Here is a 27,442-nt window from a genome sequence, read left to right on the forward strand (position 1 = left end):
ATTCCGATTTTCTAGCACACTTACTACAGGAATCCACCCCCCTTTTTTTTTTCCTTTTGTGTTTTGGTGTGGTTTGTTTTTTTTTTTTTTTTTTAAACTGTAATTCTAATTATTTCAAGCATAATTATGTACTTCAAAATTTTGGGAGTGCTAAATGATCTGCAAAACACTAAAACAGGCAGATCATATTCATCTTATCATCTTCAGAAGCAAATAGTATTAGAAGTCTTTTGAAGAGGCCATAGATTGCTGCAAGGAAGCTGAGTGAAGAGGATTAAATTATGCCAGAATATTTACATGGCACTGAGCCTAAATGGGTGTCAGAAGAGTTTCTCCTGTTGAATGATCAAGATAAAGCTGCTACAGTCCTTCCAATTCATTCAGCTGTACAGGCTTTAATCACCCAAATCTGGACTGAACCCACTAAATCAGCCTGGTTCTTCGGAACTGCAGTCATTAAATAACATACCCCAAATAACATCCTGATGTTAGTTGTTTCTTCTAATGTAAGTTGGAAGAAACACTATTGGAATAGGGATCTTTGAGCAAGGGAATGCCAACACTTTTCTTAAAAGATTCTGATAATAAGAAAATAAAGCGTGAAATGTGAGTTGTTTGTTACAATTATCCTTTTCAGATCTGACATATTTCAGCTCAGAGAAGACAACTTCTATTTTCAGTGTTTTTTTCTGTATAAAATAACTCTTGTGCTCTTTCAAATTGAATATTACATATTTGATATATTCTAACAGAGCCTGAGAAAACCACAAGGCTTATATTTGATTAATCGATCTCTATTGAAATCCATACTTTTGTCCTTACCATTGAAAACTAAATTTTGTGAAAATTCTTTACAGTACATCCAATCATGAGATGTTCCCTGTATTTTGTTTGCTCTTTTCCAATTCTATTTTTCAAGAAGTTCAATACTACTAATTCAGTTCTGATTATTTGTTTACTTAGGCTGAAAAGGGAAGAAATGTAAATATTTTATTTCTGCAGTAAACTATTCCTCAAAGAGGTGTGAGGGTACCACAGAATGAGACAAAACTCAGATAAATCTGGCTGCAATAGTTTCCCAAGGAACTGTTAAGATTTTCAAAAGAAAGAGCATTAAATCAATACAGGCTAATAATTTCTTCCAAGTATTTTCTCCAGGTATTTTTGTATAGAATTTCAATAGATTTTTTCATTATTCTTGAACTGTTATTATTTTATCCAGTTTCTTTTAGAATAATGTTACCAAGTATTTATTTTGCTCATAGACCAAATAGTTGCAATTCTTTATCCAGAAAAGAAAGGGCATTTACTACCCTGAAGTTATTGTTTCTCGGATGCTAAAATAGGCAAAAATCATGAAGCGACAGACTTGCTGTGATTTTAGATACTTCTTTCCTGGGATAAAAAAAAATCTAGAATTTTTAATTCAGAGGAAAATGCATTCCATCCCTTAGTATTCTTAGCAAATGACTCATGTAAGACTTTTCAAAATCATTAGTAAATCTTTCTTTTCATAAGATGGAAGATTGAATTTAAGAGGAATTGCTAGCTCCCACATCATGTCAGTTGGATTCAACTGAATCTAGCTTCCAAATTTATGTCTTTGTCTCTTGTTTCTGTATAGGACAGGATATATTGGATACATGAAAATGTATGTATAATTAGTGGGAGACTCTTCTGTTTTGTGTAACATCAGTAGTAGCTGTTTCTGTTTAGCGTGATGAGAACAGGGAAAATCCACTAGATTAGACTCATGGAGCTACAGAATATATAGGTGGCCTTTACAGGTAAGATGTCTGAAATTACTTCATTTTTCATATTAATATTTGTGATTAGTTTTAGGTCAGGACAGTAGCAGAAAACAAAATTTACTTCAAAAGTAAAAGATGTTACCTTTTGAAGATATTAACTCTCTTCAAACCTTCTGCTCCGAGTTTAATTTTTTTGTGGTTCAAAATTTAAAAAAGAAAAAATTTCTAGTTATGCCAGGATATCTGTATCAATAACGATACTTATTTTAAGCACAGCATGTGTTGGCAAATGAATGCTTTTATCAGATCATGAATAAAACTCATATAGCTGAAATGACTTGTCCTTGCCAGTTGAAATACTTGTATTCTCAGGATTTTGTCTTACAGTGTTGTCAGTGAGGAGGGGCTGAAACCATACATCTCTGACTGATGTAGGCTGGACCCGTGTTTTCAGGGTGCCAGAGAAAGTGAGACATTTCTAATTTAGACATCTCTAAAGTTTCTGCTATTTTATAAAAAAAAATTTTCTAAAGTCCCAATTTTAAGGAAACACTGATATCACCAACAGAAAAAGGTGTCAGTGAAAAGGGATTTTAGGTCCTGTAAAAAACAGCAAAAAAGATTGATAGGTAGAGTATATGGGTTAATGTCACATTTTCTAATCTAGAGAGCTCTTAGTAAAAAATGTGGGTTCTTCTCCTACCATTGTGGATTCCTTTATTGACTTGTCTTATGGCCTTTATCCAGGTCATTCATCTCTTTACACCTTCCCAGATGGCTGTGCCCAGCTCTTAAGATATGTTTGCACATGGTTTCAGAAATCAAGAGGGAAATAGGTCCTACTGTCAAACCAGGAATAGTTTCCAATCTAAGTAATCTAAAATGTCTGAAGAGTGTTTTTACATAAAAGCCTTGTGCAGGAGACTGAAAACCCGTGAATGTAACGTAGCCTGAGTACAACTGAATTTGGCCAACAGTGGTCTTCAGTTCAGAACCTGCAGAAGGAGTTATAGTTAACTATACACATCAACATTAAATTACCAAAATTAAGCTTGGAAACATCACTAATAGATTGCTTGTGGAACATATGCACTATTCATACGCAGTACGATACAATTCTTAGTGCTTATGGCTAAGCACCATTTTCCATTCTTCTGTGTATAAGCTTTTAAGTGCAAAACTTATTTACTCCAGACCTGGGGTGTGTGTCTATGTCTGAGAGTATGATTATTCCAGGAGAGGCAAGACAAAAAAATAAGTAAAAAAGCTCTCAAACCTCTTTGTTACTGATCAGTCTTTGGATATGTCAATAGCAGTTACATGAGGATAAAAGTGCTAAATCGGTACAGCTCTTCTGCTTCTTGCCCACCAAGAAAGCTAATATTACTGCAGCACACATGGCGCTCTAGCATTTTTCTGCTGTGCAAAAAACACTTCATTATTGCTTATAACTGAGAAACTATCAATGCCAAGTTCTCATTCTTTTGAAATCAGATGGCTAGTATTTCTTTAGGTCAGAGCCATCCTGGATTATGGTGGTCTCAGGTTAAGATGTGCCAGAGATGCTAAGCAGAAATGAGATGCTAAGGAGATGTTCCAGTAGAAAAAAGATGCAAGTGATGGGAGATACAAATATTAGGAGCATTCCTTTCTATGGAAGCCTTTGTGGGTTTATTTCCTCCTCACCATTATTGGTTTACATGCAATGCATTTGTGAGTTTGTACTCTGAGGATATAGTAAGAATCAAAATGAAATACAGTGAGAGTCAGCTGACACTAGATCTTTTCTTTGCTGGTAGGTTGAGAAAAGTGCTTGACAAACATTCTTTTTGGCAGTACTGTCCTTTAGCATGAACTCCTGTTCATTTTTTGTCCTTCTTTCTCCAAAAATTAGGTTTGATGAAAATGGGGTGCAGATTTGGTTTCTTCTTTGTGTATCTGTTAGAGAGTTCTCACTGAATTTTATATGTTCCGTATTTTTGTTACTGCTCTCTATTTAATAGATTGATTTGAATTTTATTATTTTTGTCACCTTTTCTATATACAAAAATCCTGTGAATTAAGAAAAACATGTTCTTTGCTTTTGGGATTTAGGAATAAGAATGTGAATTAGACCAAAACTGGAAAAGAAGGATCAGTGCAGATGCCAGAAAGATACTTAAGGTTGTGAAAATGACAAATGTAAAGAATACGAAAATTTTGAAGTACATAAAACTAGCTCAACTTGGGATGAAAAGCGGATGATATACTGGCACAGTGGCTGTCCTGAAGAGATCCTAGCAATGGCATTTCAGCCATCCAGAAGAAGCTGTGTTCTTCTTAAAGACACAGTCAGTTTTATCTTGCTTTCCTTCCAGCTGAAGCTGGTTAATCCTTAGCTCCTGTTAAAAAAAAATAGCAGTTACAAGATGTTTTATCTCCAGCCAAAAAACTAACGGAGAGAAATCCGAACTGAAACTGTTATGAAAACATGCTAGTATTTAATGTAAGACAGTAAAAAGTTTAATATCGATTTACTGAATTGAAGTTTTTCCTTCCCAAGAACAGGAAGAATTTACTCTTGAACTGTATGCAATTTATTTGGGATTGTACTAAATGGTAATGAAGGAGGATGAAGTGCTTGCTAAATACTGCAGAGATGCTCCGAGTAGAATGCAGGCGTCAAACTGTGCTTCTGCTAGTATCTTGCCAGAATTACAGAGTAGTACTGGTAATACATCAGGATGGCTTGATCTCTTAAAAACTCTAGCAGTGAGTTGAACTTGTGCTTGGCTTATCTACTTTTTCTTAACTTTGTGGGAATAAATTTTCAGTATAAATCAGATGTCATCTGAATAGCTTTCATCACATTTTTTATTTCAGTGCAGCAAAGCCATTTATATTGTTGAATAATAAAAATAAGTCGGTTGATCTGATATATTTTATTAGCCTTCATATCAGTGGAAATTATCGTGACCAAATCTGTATTTCAGCCCAAGTGGTGGGAATAACAAAACATCACTTGTGATGTTTTTGATTGAGGCAGCCATCAAGATTGATAATTGTAGCTAATTATTGCTGAGAATTGGGCTGTACTTTGTTTAAATTTGACAACAGAAGTGTTGGACATTCAAGTGGACATAGATAACTGCGATTATTATGGTTTATCCTAACAGGTGCTCCTAAATTGCTGTAAAATCGTGGTTGTATATTCTCCTTTCCCCAGAATTTATACGTTAAAATTAAACAAATGGATGTAACATTTAATGTCATATGCGATGGAGCTTTACATTTTTTTTATTGTGACATTTCTCAATAGCTATATATCTCCACCATATCTGGCTCACAACATATATCAGCCATGGTACGAAAGGTTGAAACAGAAGTTAGCACATATTGTGCTACCGAGAGTCTGTCTTTAAAAAATCTTGGGATATTTATTACAAATGCTTGAAAGGAAAACAGACACCTAAGGAAACTTTACAACAAACTAATACTACTAGCTATGCCTTTTGTGTTTCATAGCCCTTCATATAAATGAAAGATATGACTAGATACAGTACAGCTCTTTCTGAGATTTTGTTTTCATCATGGTTGCGTTAATGGTGATGGAGTATGGAAGCATGTTCAGCTGAACGGGTTATATTAAGAAAACAAAGCAATAAGAGCAAATGCTGCCTCAGAGGTAGCTTTGCTGGATGAAAGTCTCTACAAGTAGCTGAAGCACTGTGTCATGCCGAGCAGGCAAAGCAATACAAAGAATAATACAGAAGTGTAGGAGTTGAAAATGTGTTAATGTGTTGTAATTATGAACTTGATAGTCTTTTTTTTTGTGTCTACATGTTTGTGCACAAGCCAGTATACATTTGGTGACTTTCAGAAACAGTTGCAGTATTTTAAAAGTGAAAAAAAATCATTAATATATATTGATTTAATCAAAAGAATGGCTAATATGTTAAGGCACAAACAAGTAGCTGCCAAGAACATTTACCTAACTGGCTTGCATTGATTTCAGCTGGAGGTACATCAAGTCTACAAAGGACAATATTAAAACACATCAACTTAATTTTCAGTTATTTATTCTAGAATTCTATCTTTTGATAAAGTATTATGAATACATTTAATATAGAAACATTTTGTGTATATATAGTTGAGATTTTAAAGTATTTTTTTTATAGGATAGTAGTTAATTTGTAACAAAGTGTTCATTAAATGAGGGTCATCTTGCTTTTCCATTTGCAGTATGTTCATGCAATAGTTACATACTAATATATTCATTGAAGATTAGTTAATTTCAGCAAAATATTCAGCAAACACTTGTGTATGTCATCAGCTTTCCTCATCTCAGTAGACCGCTCGCACAAGGTCACTAACATTCATTGTTAGCATAATCATATTTTATTCTGGTAATTTTTGTGAGCCGTTTGATGCATTTTGAGCTGTGTTGATGGGATGTACAAGTAATGTGATAACCTTCAGTTTCCTAAATGAGTAAGTGTAGTTCTTTGAGTTACATTTCTGACATGAGCATTAGTAATTACAAGTTGAAAGTCTGCTGTGAATAGTTACTTAAAATCTGCTGTTTCAGCAAATGTGTTTGATAATCTGAATTCAGGGAAACATTTTCAGAAATAGAATCTGAAAATGTGTGAATCTGATCAAAAAGATTTAATATGAAATGAATATTTATAGATATATTGGCAATATTTGCATAGCTTTTATAATTGCTCACGGGTGTATCCAAGTATCTTCGATTTCTTATCACGTAAAAGAAGAATGAATTAGATAGCGGTAAGTAGCTAAATACAGAAACAACTCTGCTTTCAGATAATTGGAATTAGGTTCTCCTCAATATATCTGATAGTTACAGTTGTATCCAAGAGTCCAAAACACAATGCCTCATCTTTGTAAGACAAAGACTTGTAATAGTGAACCCCGTGATAAATAGTACTGGTTCTGCGGTACGGCGCGAAGCAGACTGTTGTGCCGATGCAGAAGAGTTTCCCTGGCTCCCTGCGGCGGCCTGCCCACCCGGGCATTGCGCTGCACGCTGCTCTGAACCTAACATTTGAGAAAACCCTTAGCATACCACCGGCATCCTACAAGAAATTGTCACCCCTGTAGGATCCCCCCACTCAATAAAGCCTTGCTGTTCCATACTGCATACTGTTATTTTTACCCTTGTTTATATTCTGTCCAGATCCAGAACTGAATACATGTTTTTTCCCTTGAAAAATGTCATTGATTTGTAGAGTCAAGAATCTAACATGTCTTTTTTTTCTCACACTGGTGTACTTAAAATATTTCCATTGTTTGTTTTACTCAAAGTTAAAAATGGACTTGTATGTCTTGCTTTCTATCATAATGTTGGCAAGAACGTGAATTTGATGCCAAGTGCTTGTATACAAATTTCACTATAAAAATTTCGTTACAATTCCCAGCTTTAATTGCGTTACAGCCATTGAGAGCAACAAAAAGTTTGCAGTTACGTCTTCCTGCTGCTCTTTGAATACATAAAATTTATTTTTAACCTTTTAGTTATTGTTTCAAGCTGATGGCTTCAGTGCTCTGGTGCCATTTTCTTACTGACATTTGAGTGAGTCATACAGTCCCTTTTATTCATTGTTTTGTTATCTATCCCATGCTGCTGATATATCATTTGATCTGTCTGGCTCACATATTCTTAAGCTTTGAATTCAGCTACAAGGTTGGGCACTACTGTGTTAGACTATTTGTTTTCAACTACTAATTTTTATTTACTGTATCAAAATGTGCATCTGACTAAAATCTTTGCAGCTGATTTCCATCAAGGACACTAGTTTCTTCATACTGTACAACGTGTCTTCCGTACAGTCAGGACCTTCTATCATGTCAAATTCAGCTTTTGAGCACAGATCTTCCCATCCCTTAGTCATCAGGATTTGTTATATGGTGACTAACAATCAGTATTTGTTTGATTTAATGTTTCTTCTGAAGTTACTGGTTCTTACTCATAATAATCTTTGTTTGCCTGGTTGTGATCATTGCTGATAACTAGATTCTGAAATTCAGTTTTTACCTTCCCTTAATATCAGAATCCCTCATGCAGTTTATTACTGAACAGTTTAGACAAAAAGGTAATTTTGGATGAAGGTTAAATGTAGGTGAGTAACTTTCAGGAAATGTCAAATTAATTTTAGCAAAATTATGAAAACTTTTTTTTGCAAAGCTTTAGGACATGTAACATGCTCTGTTTCTTAAGGACTGCGAAGTCCACAACATTTTGGATAATTCTCTCTAAGCAAATTTGGATGATAGTTTTGTTGAGAGTATGAAAGCTAGATAAAAGTAACTTGACCTTGAAATTTTGTTCACATCATTTATATGTTCATGCAATTTGTAATGCAAAGTTTTGTCCTCTGACTCATTTTACATTTCAGAATGTTTGATGCTTTTCCAGGCACCTAACCCTGCCTGCTGCCAGCTAATAAACTCTAAGGAAGTGCATACAAAAAGCATACTATCTGTATCTTCTAAACTTCCTCATCCAGATGTTTTATTTGTGCAAGATACTTGTTAAAATCAAATAACCTTGCTTTTCCTGTATAACTTCTATAAAATTTTTTCATTTCAGTCATTCATAAATTAATTTCTTACAATTGCTTTCACCAAAATAATATTGAGTTCCTTTTTAAGCTTCAAAATGTTCAAAACCAGAGAGGTTTGCTGAACAAGAACATTGTTTCAAAACTCTGCAGCATGCTTGCTTGCACAGAAATCCTACCAAAATCCATGGTCTCCTCAATCTTTATGTTAACTTTTAATGAGGTATCTGCTGGGGCAAACACTTTATCACCTGTGGTGCCTCCCAGCCAGCCCTCCCCTGCTCTTCTGTCTCTGCCTGGGGCAAGGATGGGTGCAAGGACGAGTACTCCTAGTGCCTATGCTTGCAAGAACTAGTAGCTTGTTTGACAACTTCTGGTTCATATTAGTTAATGTGTTAGATTAGATATTAGATATAGAGAACATTTTAGGAAAAGCATAATTTCTGGATCAGGTCTACCTTTTAAAAAACATGTCTGCTGTATAGTTTGAAAAAAAAAATATTTTTTTTAACAGAGAATGGCTCTTGCATGCTTGTTTGCCATGCAAGACCTTCCATTTCAACTGCTTAAATTACTCATTTTAAATACTGTGCTATACAGTTAATAGACAAGATTGTGGCCTATTTAATATGGTTGGACTAGATGATCTTCAAGGTCTTTTCCAACCTAGATGATTCTGTGAACATCATGCAAGTGAAAAGAATGTCGGAGCTCCTTCATTAGTGTGCTATGATATTAAAGGAAATAGCGTAAACCAGTCTGCACAGGGCTTTTAGCTCTGGTCCGCACCTGATGCTGCAGCTTGGTCAGTATAGCTGTATCAGGTGTGTTCCCAGTGTGTTTTTGAGTATGTTTAACACTGTGCTGCCCTTTATTCATGGCTTGAGACAAACCTCAGCTCAGATCTCTGTGTGTAATGTGATTTTTTTTAACAGCAAGGTAAAAAGAATGACAGCAAGTGAGCTATTGTGTGTTTACTAGCAACTGACTTAGAACGATGTCATCTGAATAACAAGATAAAGCCTTGAAAATCCCATTTTTCTGCTTTGCAAATGTATATGTACTGCTACTGAAACATGTTGAGAACCCAGTTCAAGTAATCTTGTGGTTCAAAATGGCAACGGTCTGTGTCCTTCGACAAGTTTGAAAAATAACCTTCATTTCAGTAGTCAATCGCTGTCTTCTTTTTTTCCCCTTTTCAAATCTAAACACATGTCAAATCTTTTTGATCTGGAACCCCAGATCTCAAGGTATTTGTGTGGAGGACAGTAGAAAAGATTGTGAAATATTTCATAATACCAGCTCAACTGATAAGCTGCTGTTGCTTTAAAAATATAATGTGAAAAATATAATGAGAAAAGTTTGGATTTGGACCAAAAAAAATTAAAACCTTCATGGTGGATTAAACTGTTTTGCAACTAAATACTGCTTTTCTCTGAAACAACCCATTCCCTCATGCAACTAAATACTGCCATATGTTTAAATTCTTGCAGGCCTCCTAAGGCTGACCCAGAAGAAATGTCAACAAATGTTTGTGAGTCCTTGTGGCCTTGTAACATTTTCTTTAAAAAGTGAAGAATGGAACAGCAGGAGCTGTAACACTCCCACAGAACAGACATATGAAGGCATATGGCTAACATGGGAGCCTGCTGGCTCTTCAAAGCTTGCTGGCTTCATTCTTAAGGCTCCCTTTTTTTTCTTTTTTTCTTTTTCTTTTTCTTTATTTTTTTCTTTTTTTCTCCTTTTTTTTTTTCTTTTTTTCTCAAGACAGCTAAACTTCTCTTTCTATTTCACTAGTTGCTCTGTTCTACTCAGAGCTGAGTTTAGCAAGCCAGGGGTCCTGTATGGTCCCTGACCTTCCATGGGAGAACAGGCACATCAGTTCCTAGAGGTGTCAGATTGGTAAATGCAGGTATGGTGCAATGTGGTGTCCCTTGAGATGGCTCCTGAATTTGTCATATCCCTGAAGTACCTTTAGCGGGTCATTTGCCCTGTACATACAAGAGCTCAGCAATCTCCTCCATTTTTTTTCAGTTAATGTGATTTAATCGTATAAGACCTTAAGACTTTCAATAGAATTTATGATCCTAAATCACTTTGATGCTTTGGATTATTTTTTTTCTTCACTGTAAGTATCCTTTCCTGCAATTATTATTTTTAATTAATTGAAATATTTCTGTGCTGAAATGAAGTATCTTTAGTACTGGAAGCTCAAGGCAAAAAGAAATCTATAGGGAAAAAGTACAGCTCAACGACTCCACTTTCAACAGTCTGTGTTTCATATTTCTGATAATATGCAATTTTACTTCCTGCTTCTAAGGCAGTTGTTAACATCTGTGCAACATAAAGTACAGGTTTTTTTTCAGGTTTATGTGTTTCCAGAGGCTGTAAAGGCCATGCCTGCACCATACAACCTTGGGTAAATGAGTGGATTTATGGTATACCAAGAGAAGAGGAGAGTGTGACTGTGCCTTGACTCAGTTACACAGTGCTCTAGGATGAGTGTGTGTGTGGGAACCTTACAGTGCATTTTGAAAGGGTGTTTTGCCCTTATTCTGTGCAGGTGTGTGGGCTTCCCTGCTGTCATCTAAATTTATCTGTTTGATGCAGCACAGGATTTTGGTCCAAAACTTACAACTTTTGGTCATTTTTGTTTCAGTCTATTGTACCATATTAATGGATGTGCAGTGTTTTAAACCATGAAATCTTAACCTTTTGAGTTACAGCATTGTATATTTCTCAATACCACAAGATATTTCTTCACAAGTATTTTGGAAGATAATTTATGTAACCACTCATGAAATTATAATGTCTTGATGTGGGGGATTGTTGAGGTTTATTTTCTCAAATGTGGTTGGGGAAGTTCCTGTGCCCTTAAAAATAAAAGCATAAAACCAGCACATGAATAAAATACAAAATATGAAAGGAAAAATCCAACATTTAGTGGAGTTTCTGTGGTTTATTCCTCATCCTCTTTCTCTGTGCACTACAGTTACAGTAATAAGTAATAATGTAAAAACAATGAACATTTTGCATGAGATTGATAGAATGAATAATTAGATTTCTTTTTAAAAAGGGAGTGGAGAAGCTTATTATTGTAATTTGAAACTTCTCAAATGAGTTTTCTGAAGTGTTCAGCCATAATTTAACATGCAGAATGCCGTCTGTTAAAAAGGGTTACATTATAATTACAATTGCTGTGAATACTGACTGGAGAATCAGCAAGGTGTTGAAGCAAAGTTGTCCGCACGCAGGTAAACTTATTAGCTGACTTGATTCCATATAATTCAGGTTGACACATTCTGAAAGCAAAATAGCAGGTTTGTTTAGATATGTTGAGTTGTCAAATAAGTCTTCTGAACCTGAAGGTAATACCAAAGGCATATCTATTTATATTATCCAAAGGGAGAGCTCACCAAATTGAACATTAAGTATGTATGTAGCCTTATTTTGGCTCAGTTCCATAGCATACATACGGAAAAAGATTTACTCCCTTAAGTAGTAACTGCACGGCTATATGATTCTAGTTTTAGAGCATCTTAACATTCATTGTGAGAGTAAATTAACTTACCTTCACAATATCCTTTTCAGATACAGGCGTTAATTATTATCTCCAGTTTAGTGATGGAGCTGAGGAACAGAGGGCATGTTGACAAAGTCTATTGTTGGCAGATGGAATCTCAGCCCACCGGAGCTACACAAACATGTTTATCAAGGTGCCAAATCTGAATTAGCAGGTCTGATCACAAGCTCATATGTCTCGGCTCGCGGTAGGACTTGGTGGGTTGGGCACAGTGTGCTGTGCTAACCACATTTATTCAGCTTCAACTCAGCTTGGAACTTGGGCGGAAAGAACTCACATCTGCCAGCAATATACTGTGTAGATACTCCCAGCAAATCTGCCCAAGACCACCCAGGAGGCTTAAGTTATGGCCTGGAATATTCTTCCATCTCTGTCCTATTCAGTTGAAAAGGAAAAAAGATACTGCTATATGAAAATTATTCCACTTATATGGTTTTAGATAAGCTTTTGGCAAATAGACCTTTCCATGCTTTTGCTGGGGAGTCACATTTCTGCACAGTTGGCAAAGAGACGTCTTTCATTATTATAATTATGTTTGATTTTTATTAGGCATTAGGTTACTTCCATATGCAGTCTTCCTTTTTGTCTAGATATGTTAACCTTGTGCACTCCTGGCTGAGTCCCAAAAGAAAGCAACTGAAACTTAGAGAGTAGCTGCATTTCTGAAATAATTTAAAATAGTAGAAATAGGTTCTCAGCTTTCAACCAACTAGAGTTTGTTTGTTTGAGTTACTTTTTTTTACATTTTTATTGTCCTTGTTATTTCCTAAATATATCTTCTTGGTTAAATGAATATGAGTTTACTAGATGATTGCTAGTGGTATAGTACTCTGGAGCTCGTTTATTGTTATTTAAAGAAAATGGCTTTATAGCACCTAGGACTTATGTCCATCAGGCAAAACTCCCATTGATATCAGTAAGAATTCCTAATTATGCAGTTTCTCCTGAATATGCAGAGCACTTGTTCTATTATTATTTAGTTATGCATATTTCTATTTCACTATCATTGTTTTGAAGAAACCTTATAATGCACTTGCTCATAGCTTATAATAATTACACTACAGAAAATTAAAGTCTCGGTGGTATTTGGGAGGCATAATGAATAGCAGACAAATGTTAAATATTAATGTTGTCGAATATTCTGGTTAATTTTGGCTGTGAACTTCAGTGTTATGAGCACTTCATTACATGATGCAGCTAAAATACAGATCAGTGTTTTATCTTTTAACTCTCAAGAACAGATATGTAGGCATGTTACCAAATAAAATAACTCCATATAAAATAGAAGTATATTGTGATTTCTAGAGTGGAATAAGATGAAATGATAGGTGGTGGAAAATCATACTGTCCTTGCTATAAACATTGCTGAAATTCTGGAAAGCTATTAGTTTGAGTAGAAACTGTCCACTGGGCATCATTAAATGCTCTTAGTACTTGCACATCTTCCAAGTTCTATACTTACTCATTGATATTGTGCTGTATCTTTAATTACCATTTCTTAAAAATTATATACTATTGAAGATAGTATTAAAACATCAGTTGCTTGGTATTGTTCAGTCCTGAAAACGGAAATGTATTGTTTAAAGAGGCTTGCTTTTGCAATCAGTAATGTTTAGCTTGTCTGTCTTCATTTTTTAAGCTTTCATTTGTCAACACCTACAGACTGTTTCATAGACAAATTCATGTGTTTGACATTGCCTTGTCCTTGATTGAGAAGCCAACTGTGTAATGTCCTTTGAAAAAACACAAAAGGAAATGAGGAAAAGACGACTAGGAAACACAGAGACTGAATGACTTCTGGTTGACCTAAAATGAGTTTACTATCCATTTTCCCTTCCTTCCATGCTCCCTAGATCTAGACAAGCTGTGACCTGTGGCAGTTTGGGAGGAAGATGGGGGGAAATAGGAAAAGAGGTGTATTGGGACCAGAAGTAAGACTGAATTAAACTTTTCAAAAAAACTTCACAAATGTTTGAAGAGTCATAGCTGGGTTTGCAATAGGCTTCCTAGAATGAATCATGTATCTTCCTGGGATGACAGAGATATTCACTGAGTTGAATGAGGCACACAGAAATTCAGAAATGTCAGATCTCTGTGGTGACTTTGAACAACTCCTCTTTTCTTTATTAATAAAAGGGAGAAGGTAGGAAAAAATGTCCCTAAGACCAAAGAACTCTGTCTCTCTTGAGTCTCTTGGACGAATTCTGAGCTATTCTCCTTTATGGTATCTCTGATGTCCCAGAATTATTCTTTCTTGGGTGTCTCCAGTGAAACTGGAACCAGCAGGATGATTTTGTAGAACATTTATATAAAGATTTTTTGAAAGGTTAGTTGAATTTTTTTTTTCTGTACTCTGTCCCCTACAGCTTGACTAATGGGGGCATTCAGCATATACTTCAGTGGCTCTCAATTTTTAGGTTTTCTTTTCAGGTCACTAGAAGAGATTGATAAAAGAGAGCAGAAACAAGCTAGAGGAAAGAAACAGAGAACAGCCTACTGAAATTGGCAGCAGAGAAAAATAAGATAAATAGAGTGCCAAATACTAGTGAAGACAGTCTTTGCTATAGCTTTGCTCTAGAGGAAGGATCTGGCCATTTGTGTTTAGTAGAAGAAAAGCACCAAAGAATATGAATATGAAAATGTAAAGGGGAGGAAACAAACAAGAAAAAAAAAATCTGCAGGGAAAATTTACCATAAAAATATTTCAGTGGTGACAGGATCCCACTCTAGTAGTCTTTGACATATGCTGCCACCAATGGAAGCTGAGTTCCAGCATGACTTAGAAGGTGTTAGAACAATTCTGTGTGCCTCTTGCAATGGTAGTAACTGATTTTGTATGCTTTCATGTATAATATGTTTATCCAAGAGAGAATACATATGAGCATTTTACTGGTGGTTCAAGAGCATACATTTAAGTTAATCTGTTAGACAGCAAATATAAAAAGTCAAGCTTTTAGAGGACAAATGAAAACTTTTTCCAAATGCAGGGAATTCAAATGATATACAGCGTGGTACACAGAAATATTTGTTTATGCATGAAAAAGTTGTATAAAATATTTTTATTAAAATTTTTTTACGTGCATGTATGCCTGTTTAAGCACGTATGTATACCACGTATGTATCTACTTGCTGTGGATCCTCTTCTTCCAAATTTAGTTTTTAGAAGAAACTCGGAAAAGTTGGAAACATTGAAACGGAGGGCTTGACTTATGATATTTAAAATGACAGAACATAGCTGCCTTCAGGCCTCCCAAGCCACTTGTATTCTTAGTACCTGGATAGGATGGGACTGGAGCAGCATGAAGCTAATTAATACAGACTTTCTCCTCAAGGGCCTATCATCTACCTTCAGGCACTTGTGACCCAAAAGCAAGAAAAAACTGATAAAGTCATATTGGGTGAGCACAGGGCCTGGGTGCACATGTGATCTGTAAAGAGCTTTTTTGAGGGGGGCTGATTTGTTCCTTATGAGCCCACATGAACCTTTTCTCTTACTACTATTTAATTTGGCCTTGGACAGATGCGATTTGGGCTTTAGTTTGCAGTCTGTTAATATTCTGAAAAACATTAAAATGTATGTATTTTTGTCTCTCATGAGAGCATACAGCTATTCTGCTTTTTAATTTGTTAATTTCTGCCATCGTTCATGGCTTTCACGTCTAACAGCTTAGTATTCAGGATGGTTTTCAATACACAGTACTTGGAAGCAGTCAGTCTCACTGATTCCCTGCTTGTGGCACTCCAACCTGCTGAATGTTAGTCAGCACACAACAGCATGGTGAAGGGATAGGAACACCAAGGGAGAATATTTTGGGAGAGAGCATAATGTGAAATCAGGATAGTTCATAAGAAAGAGAAACAGACTGTTTACCTGATTTGAACAGAACCTTCTCTGCAGCTCTTGGGTTTTGTCCTTTTTTTGCATGTCCTGCCTCTCTCGCATGTCGTGCCTTCCACAAGGCATCCCCCTGGGTGGCAAGGTCCTTTTTTCCTTCTGGAAGAAAATACAGGATGGTACAACTGTTTGGTTCAAAATCTGTTTTCAAGACTCATTTTATGACAGACTTCTTATGCGAAACATGAGTTGAAAACTTAGCTCCTCCAGGACTGAACTCTGTGGTGTAGAATAAAGATATTAACAGTTTCCTGTCTCAGAACCAAGAGGTAATAAATACAATCTAAAGCACTCAAGTATTGCGGTGGTGGAAGCCAATAACAGAGGAAATATGTGCTCCTCCATCACTGCTGCTCAACACAGATTACACGTTAGGTCTGCTGCAGGTGCTCTGGGTGCTCAGGAGCACAGACGGTGTAGTGCAAACATCCCCTAGGCCCTGAAATGTGGTCAGTCATCAAAGTCATTGGCCCTGACTCGCCAATAGACCCTGTAATTGCATACATATGTATTTATAAGTCAGATTATACAAGATTGTCTTTTCATTCCTTCTGATGTGATTCTTGCCCTTTGTCTTGTTCTATTACTTTTTGTGTGACTGTCTTTCAGCATAAGATGGTAGGCCCTTAAAGCATTCATGTCCACACAGAGAGACCCTGGTTGTGCTGCTAATTTCAGCTGTTAACATTTTAATGAAGTGACAGTCTTAATAACCTAAAGTAACTTTGAAAGTGGTACTGCTTTCAGTGGTGGAGTTGGACCAGATGACTTCCAAAGGTCCCTTCCTACCTAAATTATTCTAGGATGCTATATTGGTTGCTGCATGTGGGGATTCACATTACTTGACTTGAGCTGCCTGTAGTAAGTGGAAAAAGATAGATTCTCCTGGATGGCGATTCCAATAATAAGCTTATTTAGATGCTAAGATAATAGTTTGCAGGAGCAATTTATATGTAGCCCAGGACACTACCATCCTAGTCAAGGCACTCAGATATATATTCTCTAACAGGGTTAAATGCTGGTTTTACACTAAGAGCCTTAAACTTCAGTGCAAATCCATTTTTTTATACCTAAACAGAGACTGCTGACTATATAAAAATATGGTGTAGTTGTGTGTCATACAGTAGGAACTGGAATAAAACTATGAGAGCGGGCAGGAAACAGATTTTGTTGAAGACATATTCCTGAATTGCGAATTGCCTAAATGATCAGAATAACTTTATGCAAATTATATTTATACAGATGATACAGCTTCAAGAGGGAGGGGAGTTTGGGCGATACATAGCATAGAATAGCAAACATCAAAAAATGGCATATGAGAAGTCAGGTTTAAACTCTATGTTAAATCAGAACTTATACCAATATCTTTAGAACAGTTAATTATTCACTGAGGAGAGAAGGTGAGAGAAAAAATGGTGAAGCTCTGCACCCAAACAGTAGATACTCAGCTGGCATGTGGGAGGTCTATTTCAGGCCTCTTTCCTCTGATTTTTATACTGATTACTACATTTTTCATAGGTGAAATGTTTTATAGTGTGCCTTTGTTCCCTTTCAGAAATGGCTCCAAGGTTAAGTGGTGTGTAGCAGGGTCAGACTGCAAATTCATGATAGAACCATGAAAAGCTCATGCATTCCTAAATCTTGGATTCTGTCTTGTGATTGTGAGCTTAAACCTGTGTTATTTTTATTTTAAGTGTTGTCAGACTCTTTTTTTTGCATTTTAACAGTATTGTTGTTGTTTATTGTGTACATACTGAATGTTTAATTTTCTCACTTGAATAACTATTTAATGGGCAAGTTAGAAATACCTGCATGTTTTGTAGGCTTGTAATAATTAGACAAAGGGAAAAAAAGCTATTCAGCCACTCAGCCCATTTGCCTGGACTGTGTAAAAACATTGATTCCATATTGGATTTGAGTAAGTAATTTATGATTGATGATTCAGTTCAGAAGTTTCAAATTCTTTAGGTTTTAATTCAGCCATATACAGATTGCTCTGGCACTTGAATATGGTCAGTACTTTTTGCTTGAGCAATACTTTAGATTGGTAGGGTTTTTCCTTAATAATTATGTGTGGTGTAAATTGTCTTTCCATAAGCACTTTCATAGTATATTTTAATCAAATAACTGTTTATGTGGAAACCTGATGCAATGGAATTCTGATTATACTGGAAATACTTTTTGAAGTTGCATATATATATATCTGGAATATTTTAGTCTCTTTTACTCATTTCTGTGGGCTTGAAAAAAGTTGCAATAGCCTGGCAACCATTTAATTTCAGAAACTGATCCCTAATGCCTTTGTATCTCTCAGTACCAAGGACCTAAACATATGTAGTTATAAATCCACACTTTAAATACAATCATGAAAGTAAGTATTTTGTCTCTATTTCATTAAACTCTCAAATATGTTCCCAGGTTTATTTCTGTAATTGCTCTTCTGGAAATATTTAACTTTAAAAGCACATTGGATACAACTTTGGTCCAATCTGAGATCTTTGCAGATTTCTAATATTTTTCATGACTTTTAGTGAGTGTAATGTACCTGGGTCTTTTTTATAGAGACAGATGCGTACTCAGTGTAATTCCCTGCAATCAGGAAAAAGAAAAATGTAAAGAGGAAAATAAATAGAGATTTGGGGTTGGCTTGGGTTTCCTTGATTTAAATCTCATATTTTGCATGCTCCTTGATTGTATTAGTTTATTCATTTTGCCAAACAGACTACAAAGCTGTGAATATTTATTTAGTTCTGTTTCTAATAGTTTTTCTAATAGGGAATTATTTTGGTACAATGAAAGACATTTGTAAATGAAGCAGATAAGCCCTTTGGCAGACAAGGAGTGTTTTGTTCAACACAAGAATTCTATTGTCCACTGCTTTAGTTGTCAAGTGCCTGGGGAGCCCAGGATTTATGATGATGTTACAATGGCCCTTTCAGAGCGAAGTCTAAGAAGCTGTGAGATTCCGTTCCTCTGCTTTTCAGACTTTCAAATCTTTTTATCATGCAAGGACAATGCAGGATTCAGCTGCTTCTTAGGCCACAGGACTGCCCATTTAACATCAGGCATTGTGAAATAATTACCATAGTGACAATGGGTTTGGGTTTTTTTTTCCCCTTCTAACCAGCAACATTTCAAAATTGTTCAAGTTGTCACTTTGTATAAACCAACTCTGAAGCCACGGCTTATTTTACACACAAAAAAATCTTGTTAGGAGATTTGATTTAAAGTGCCAGTGTGTCAAATCTATTTGGAGCGTTGGAACTGTTTAATGGATGGTTTTTTGAGTTTTCTTGTAATTATAATTGGACTTTGAAACAGCCTTCTGTAAATACAGCAGTTGTTTTTCTTTTGGCTGTTCTCCCTTTTGTAAAGGTTACAGAGTTAGTAGAACCTTACTATTGAAGCCATATTCAACTGCAGCAGAATATGAGGAAACATAATATGCAGTAAAAGTAGTATCTGATACCTGTGTATCAATTAATGAGCTAAACTATTTCTTGTGCTATAGTAATGATGGAAATCATTCAGCAGTCTTAAATCATGTTTTTCATGAAAATTTATATCTGGAGGAGTTTATCCTTGCTTAATGTTAATAGAAGATTTATTTGCTTCAAATAATGATTAGTGCTACAAAAAAATATTGATTTGTAACCTCTGATGTCTGTTTAAATGCAGTGTAACTGGAAAATGGAGCCTTAACTTGACAGTTAAATTATTACATACATGGGAACTTCACTGATGGTCAGGTGTGTGCACAGGAAAGAACTTAATAGTGTAGTGGGTCAGGTTGAGGACTGGTAGTATCTGTTATCAACTATTTGCTGCTTTTAAAAGCAAAAGCAGATCTCAAAAAAAAAAAAATAGACCGTAGGGATATGTAAGAAGATATTTTAAGAAATACTTATCTAAGCAACTTCAAATGTCTTGGGTAAAAAGAAATCTTGAGCTGCAGTCATCTTTAAAGATGATGTCATCTGTAAAGATAGTGAACAAGTTATCAAAATAAGAAAGTTTATTCAGTTTTAGTCTTTCTTTTCATTCATTCATATGAATTATGAATTAGTTCAAAAGGATCCTCTATTAAAAAAAATTATTTACTTGCAAACTGAGCATATTTTAAAATGCCATATGTACTTCATAGCAAATTGCATAAATATGTTGCAAGTGTAGAGTATTTTTATAAACCAAGTGCTTTATATATTAGTGACTTGGTCATGACACAAAACATACCTTACTTCGTAGAGTTTACTTTAGCAAAATTCACTTTCTAGGAATGTAGTTTTTATTGAACGTGAATCACAAATTTTTAAAACAGTGAGTCAACATATCTGCAGTCACAACTGGCAGTAGAAGCCACATGACTTTATTTGTACCTTTGATGGAGTAGGTGTGAAATACGTTTGTGTAATATTGCAATATTGAATATGGAATATTCAGTTAATGCCTATTCATTTCTCCTCAACACTTTTGCTAACAACTTTGAAATTTGGCTTGTGCTGCTGAACTATTTCTCGCCATTAAAACTTGATTGCTTAACAGGGGTGAAAAGTGGATATAAAATGGAGGATTGATATAGATGAGACAGCTTTAACAGTTAAATACTGCAGAAAATTACTGATTTGGATGTATCAACCCAAATTACAGGGGCTATTTTGCAATAATTCTTCCTAGAAATTCTCAATAAATTTGGCAGTACTGGGTAATTTGGCCTGAGATTTCCTCGGCTAGAATGAATCCTAGTCCTAGGATTCATTTAGTACCCATTTAAGAGTCTATCAAGGTATCAAATGAGCATCAGAAATACAGTGTCTACATCAGTACCTAACAATAGATTACACTGAGTATTGCTTTTGTATTCAGTCACATTAACTGTATTTTTTACTTGTGTGGGAACATGTCAGAAACACACGCGATGAGGAGGGACTGCTCTGTGAAACTGTGAGCATTCTTAACATACTAATTGAAATTCAAGAAAAGACCTCATCTCATAAGAAATGATTCAGCTGGTTTCTTTTTGTTTCTACAGACTGTTTCAACTCACTATCCCATTTATGAAAGAATTTTAACCATCGAAACAACTATAGATGAACATCTTACAGGCAGAGGCACCTCTTGCTCATTCTCTTACCTCAAATGTTTCATCCTAGATATCTTTTCCCTACTGTAGTGGTAGTTCTACTTACTAAATAATCTACTCCTTCTCCATCGTAATGGTAAAAATTTTCTAATATGCCTTTAGAGCACTTAGAAATGTTCAAAGCACATCTTGTTGGCTAATGGTATCTGCGGCTGTTACTTTTTCCTACAATCTTGTATTGGATAATGTTCTCAGAACAGATTTTTCCATAGAAGTCTGGTTTTTTTATGAGATAACGAAAAAGATGTGAAAGAATTTTGATATAGCCTCCAGCATTTTAGTTATGGGAACATTCTTGCAATAGTAAGTCTGTTAAAGTAAAAGCTGTTTATTAATTTTCTCCTTGGAATTATTATTTCATTGCTAGTCTTTAAATTCTCTTTAGGCTACTGTGATAGTTTATAGGCTAGACTTTAGTTTTCTTTTATTATGGTACCAACATTGCATTGGATTTCAAATGAACTTTTTCATTCTTTGCAGCCAGATCTGAAATACTGGATAAGTGGCAGCAGAGAGCTTACATCTGCGTTGTCATCATAGTCTCATTAAGTGACATTTCAAATGTGTGGAATATGCTACATAAATTGGCAACAAGTTTCCAGTGGGTGAAGGTAAGTAGTACATCCAAACGTATGATCTCAGTGATGTCAGATATGCATAGCTAGTCTCTTGTTTCTATAGTGTCTACAATAGTTGTACAATATGGGCAATATTTCTTCAGTGACAAATCCCTCACTCGATGTGTGCTGTCAGCCAGTTTTTCTCATGTATCAGACTTTATCCCTTGGTCTTGATTATCACTCAGGAGAGCTGATGATGTAGGATACTGACCATCCTGTGTCTGTAAAGTATAGTTTGAAAAGGTGCATTTTTTGGATCACATTTGTGTAATTTCTTGTTTAAAACATTAGAGAACTTGGAAACTCACAGCAATGTAGCACTGAAGAACAGAAATGTAAGAAATTATATAATATTTAGGTTTCCATTTGATTTTATCAGTCAAAAAGATTCATACTTTTCTTATTCTAGGCCTACATGAGTGAGTGATTAATTCCATATTTGGTTCATTTCTCTGATAATTTGTACAATACCACTGAGTTTAATATAACTGCTCAGACTTGGATTAGAAAAAGAATTCAGTGGGGACCCTTAGGCTTCACAGAAGGTGGCTGTGGAAAGTGTGGAAATAGAGCAGTATGGGACACCCTAGATCTCAAAATAGTTATATCTGCTGCTCTGATGCCTTTAATTTTTCATATCCTCTGTGACTTTCAGTTGTGCTATTACTGAAACCAGTGATTCCACAGAGGTGAGAATTGTCCACTGACAGGAGTATCCGTGCTTTTTTAAAATTAACACAGAAACAGATTAAATGTAATAGATAATAGATATGTAAATACTATAATTTTTACAGAATCAAAGTCATGATCCCATCTGAATTGTCTAGGATGAAGAGTACAAAGCCAGGATATTAAAGCTCTTTGTCTAGCTGACTCATTCACAGTTTTTACATTCAGTGCACTCAAGTCCTGCTTGACAGATGCTTCATTTCTGTGGAAATGTCCTTGAATGATGATAATCTTATTTCTGGCAGCCAAATGGGCCGTATACTTAAACATCCTTGTGAGCAGCTATATAGGATATGTGTTTATAGTTTCCACTGACTTGTTAAGGTAGACTACAGCAGTTAGTATCAGGCTGAAACAGTGTATTTGACAGTGATACCAACAGCATCCAATCTAACTTAGGTGGGAAATGTATAATCTCCTTTGTGTCTTGGTAAGAGCTGTAGCTCAACATGTGAGATTCTTATCCTGTCATTCACTAAGCACAAGGGCCAAATTTTGCAAACAATGCTCAGTTCTAGTTAGATACAGCTTTTCAATAGACTGAAGTTTGACTGAAGACTTCCTGACTAGGTTTCACATTCATATATGTGTATCAAGAAGACATAGCAAAAATATCTTAAATTAGTTATGTGTTCAGTTTCTCTGTGTCTCCCCCCCCATGCACAGTTTTTCTCACCACTGTTTCAGTTTGCCTCTTCTGGCATTTTCTTATATCTCAGTTCAAGACTTAGTTCAGGCCTCTGTCTACTCTTGCTCTTTACTTCAGAGCTACACTTCAAAGTAGGTTTAATTTTTACAAATTATAGGACTGTGAGGAATAACCTTAAAGGAAAGCTTGAAGGCCCATCACTCTCACTAGTATATGAGATAAGTGAATTTAACAAACTGGGTCCCTACTCAAGATTTTTTCATGTCTTATTTGAGAAACTGTTGTGTCTATTTTCGTAGACTTTTTTACATTTCAGAGTTCAAGCAAGTAATTTCTGAAAGAAAGCTTCCTGCAGAGTGACTGTGGGATGTTCCCTTTGGTTGGAGTGTGAAGTGCCTCCCTGAGAAAGAGGAGGGACAAGAACTGCTTTTGTTGATTATCATGTAAACCTGGGCATCCATATGCCTCTTAAATTCTCTTCTCTTCTTTTGAAAGATCTTTCTTAAATTGTCTCCAGCTGTTCCTGTTCAGGAATGCAAATTTCCTGTTATAGTATCTAGATAATCAAACAGTTGAGAAGGTAAAATATTCATGTTTAACAGTTGTTAATGGAACAAAGAACAACAGGGCAGATGAAAAGACACTACTGAGCTAATCTGAAATGATAACATAGGCTTGGCTACTCAGTCATACTGGAAGATGGTTGGTTGCTTCATTAAGTGGGAATAAGACTAGAGATTTCCTTCCTATAACGCTTGGATTTTCTATACTGAAATTCTAGAGCAAGTGAGAGTAGGCACTACAGATAAATTTCTTCTCAATTATAATACTCTGAAAAGCATTATATGTGAATAAAGGGTCCATGGGTTCCCCAAAACAAGAATATGGCCATATTTGAAAATCCCTCTCATATAGGATGAGAAACTTGGGTTCACTTATTGAATATATAGATCAGTGTTGTATAATGTATACTTTGCCTCTTTCATATCTAACATCCTTTTTATTATTTGTTTCTAATTCTCACATAATAAGCCTAAACTATAATGGGAAAAATATGGTATTCCTGACATACAAAGTAGATCTTGGAAGGAAATTGCTGTATAGTTTTTTTTTTTTTTTTTTCTGCACAAATGCCATGTGGAAAGAAGATTAATTTTCAGTTACTTAGAATCACCTGTCTTATTACAGTGCTATCATGTTTAATGAGCCTACATATCTGAACAGAAAGTATTACATCTGCAATTGCCTGCTTTATCCTGCATTACGCATCTCACTTCACCCTTATGTAAGTAGCAATTTCTATAGGTTTTAAGACTTGAATTTTTGAATTCTCAACTTCAACCCACAAAACTACAACACAGAACAAACACCTAGTATATCTGCAAGATTAGATTATTACATATATTTTTGGATGGATATTAGTAGTCTAAATGAAATAGGATCATATATGAGGTTAAAAGCTTTGATTTTAGTAGGATGACACTCTAAAGTACATCAAATCCTTAGGTTCTTCTTAAAGTAAGGCCTGAAAGTGAAATGTTGAGAAGAGTTATCTGCTTGCGTCAGTCATATTTCACATTGTCTGGTAAGAGATGGAGTCTGAATTTGTTACTTTTGCTTTGCTGGTGCTCTTTTTAGAAATATTATTAGAATAATTATAAGACATATATCCTGGTGAAACAAATACCAAAGAAGAATGTTTATTCTGTTATAGATTACAAAGACCTCTAAAAGACATCAAGTGGGGAAATACATTCACACTGCCCTATCTCTTGTCATCTCAATACCTCCTAGTATGGACATTTTAGATTTTCCTATCTGCTTTTTAATAGCAAATTATTTCTATGAAGTACTGTTGCCTTGAAAGAATCTTGACTTTGTTGAAATGTGTAGTTTTTTTGTTGGAAACTGCTACCTTGTACTTGAACTGAAATTCAGATCTCAGTGACAAAAATTCATCAGACACTCTTCTCTGCATTTTCCCAGTCTTCCGGGAAATCCGAGCTCTATTTGGGTTGCAGTCTGCTCTGCCTGGTGGGCTGGAGAATCCTGGCTGGGCTAAGTCACAGGAAACTCCTGAGGTTCCCCCAAGGCATGAGATTTGCCTAAGCAATGAAGTGATTGCACTGCACAAACTGCAGAGATTGGCCATAAGAGGAGAAAAAGCCATTAAAAGATTGATACATTGACTAAAAAACTCACCAAAAATGCAACTGCTTGTGAGTCAAAACAACTTAAAATATTTTGCATTTAGTTGTGAAATATGTGTTCTGATAAAATTAATTTCTGACAAAATTTCCTTAGTTATTTTAAAGGCGAGAAGTATGAACAAAAAGCTAAATCAAAGTCTTTCAGACACAACTCTGATGGAAATTTATTGAGAAAACTTTTGTCAGCTTTAACTATAAATGCTCTCTATAGTTGCTCTGTCTGGGCTTTAATAATAATAATTATTATTATAATAATAGCATATATTAAAACATACACTGTTGTGCCTCAAGAACAAATGCATCCAGGGCTATAAAAAATATACATGAGAAGAAACTAAATTGTGTCTTGGATATATAATATATAAAAAAATTACTGTGTACTCAGCCATTCAAGGTTTCATATGCAACAAAAACTGTCCTGAATTCTACTCAGAAACTACTTTGCTGTCTCAAACATGGACATATTCTGTATGCTATAAAATAAAACAAAATTTAGCATATTTAATTCTTTTGAGGTATTTAACCAAACCAATTACTGCATTGTTAATCACAGTTGAAGAAAAAACTTAAAAATGGCTTCAGGATCTTTCAGGAATACTTACTAATGTAACCATACAAACATATGCAATTTATGTGGCTTTACTAATCTGTATAAACACTAATAAAGTCATACAAGTTGTGATTGATAAAATCTAATGTAATGCAAAGGATTTTCCCACTTTATTCCTGACAACCTGCATTTGCAACCATTTAGTTACTTTATTTTAAAATAGCTTTTCAATTACGTTCTAGTGCTGTAGGGGAAAGCCTTTTGACAAAGGCATGACATAAACCATTTATATTGCAGCTCCATCATAGTTCCCATAGCTAAACTAGACTGGACAGTTCATTAAAAAGAAAAATTAATAGTACAAGGTTGCAGGGAAACAATAACAGATTATGACTGGCCTGTGGCAGCCCACTGAATTCGTGTAGTGGAATAAGAATGATTTCCTTGTCTCGTAAATGAAGGTTTGTTCCAAGGTTTTAGGCAAAGTTTATACTTCTATTCCTTTACAGGAAAAAGCTATACAGTTTCTTGTCTATAAAAGCAATTCTTTGTAATTCCTGCAGAAGATTAATATGTACTTTTTTAGATGAATGCTTAATGACAAACAGAATATAAAAGATAATAGACTAGAAAACACCAAATGGTCACATCAAAGCAAAAAACTAACCTTCTCAGAGCTGGGCAGAGGCATGGAGGGACAAAGTGAGGGTGCAATCAGGACTCAATCCCATCTTTTCTCATCTAAGGTAGTAATGCTCTAGACCACTCTAAAATTGCTGTACTTCAGTGTAGCAAAACCAAAGTATTTGTGATTCAATGGCATTTTTTTTAGGTCTATTGCTGCTACCTGTGTAACATCATATGTGATTTATCTCTTGCTTAAGGTTGTTCTTAAAGGTGTAACCAAGTCCTAATGACCTCTTTCTAGATGTTACTGCATATTTTCCCAGTTTCCTCAGGGTTTCATGGTTCAAATTTTCTGTATAATTCTGGTATGTGTGGCAAGTACACAGACTTATACTTTAATGTTGAAATCTGAGTTTTATTATAGCAATGCTATAAATTCCTGTCTCAGAAGATATTTCAAAGAATATGGGCTCTGGGATGTGTTAACCATTTGTTTTGGCCAGTAGCCACAACCGTCTAATGAATTCAACAGGATAACAGGAGAGGCCAGAAAAGGGGAAGTCTGAGACAATATAATGTTTGGAATCAAACACAGGACTGATCCTCCAGGGTATTCTCTGGTTCTGTTTATGAACACGATCTTCTTTCAGAAACAACAGCCGAAAATACTGGAAAGTCATGGTTCTGGGATCTGATCCCCTTGTAGTTTTACAGGTTTATACCCGCTTTTACAGGATGAATTGGGTACTTGGTCTCCCATTCTCCCTTCTCTACCCTCAAATTAGAAAAACAGATTATGTAAACTCAAAAGTCTGGTCACTTGGAGAGGCCTCCTGCCTATCTTGGCTTAGTTTCATGCTATAAGCTATATTTTGTGAACTGAGGCTGCACTGAAGCAAAAATAACCAACCAACAAGACTTCTTCTTGACCTCCTGAGCTGTTTTCATACTTTCACTGTGGGCAATACGTATGAGTTGCAGCATGTTGGAGAGGAGAATATTTCTCTTAATTTTTAAAGGGAATGTGTTTGCACAGACCTTTAGCACTCACTAATGAGCTGTTCACTAACTGCAAACTTCACTTCTGTGTTCTTCTGTTTACATGTCCAAAGGTACCGCTTCCGT

At 35.4% G+C, this 27,442-nt stretch overlaps 1 protein-coding gene across 3 annotated transcripts in view; it reads left to right on the forward strand.

Moving 5' to 3' along the window:
- CDH11 (cadherin 11) overlaps positions 1 to 27,442 on the forward strand; it is an 83,685-nt gene that overhangs the window by 19,672 nt on the left and 36,571 nt on the right. For 2 of the 3 annotated variants that reach the window (XM_074881620.1, XM_074881619.1), the window contains exon 2: positions 21,413 to 21,543. The gene's annotated coding sequence lies outside the window, so the exon portion shown is untranslated. Of the gene's footprint in view, positions 1 to 21,412; positions 21,544 to 23,955; positions 24,216 to 27,442 lie in introns of those variants that run through there. The other variant, XM_074881621.1, reaches the window with a different exon arrangement.

This window comes from Strix uralensis, chromosome 12 (genome assembly GCF_047716275.1).
Source record: "Strix uralensis isolate ZFMK-TIS-50842 chromosome 12, bStrUra1, whole genome shotgun sequence".
Classification (NCBI taxonomy): Eukaryota; Metazoa; Chordata; class Aves; order Strigiformes; family Strigidae; genus Strix; species Strix uralensis.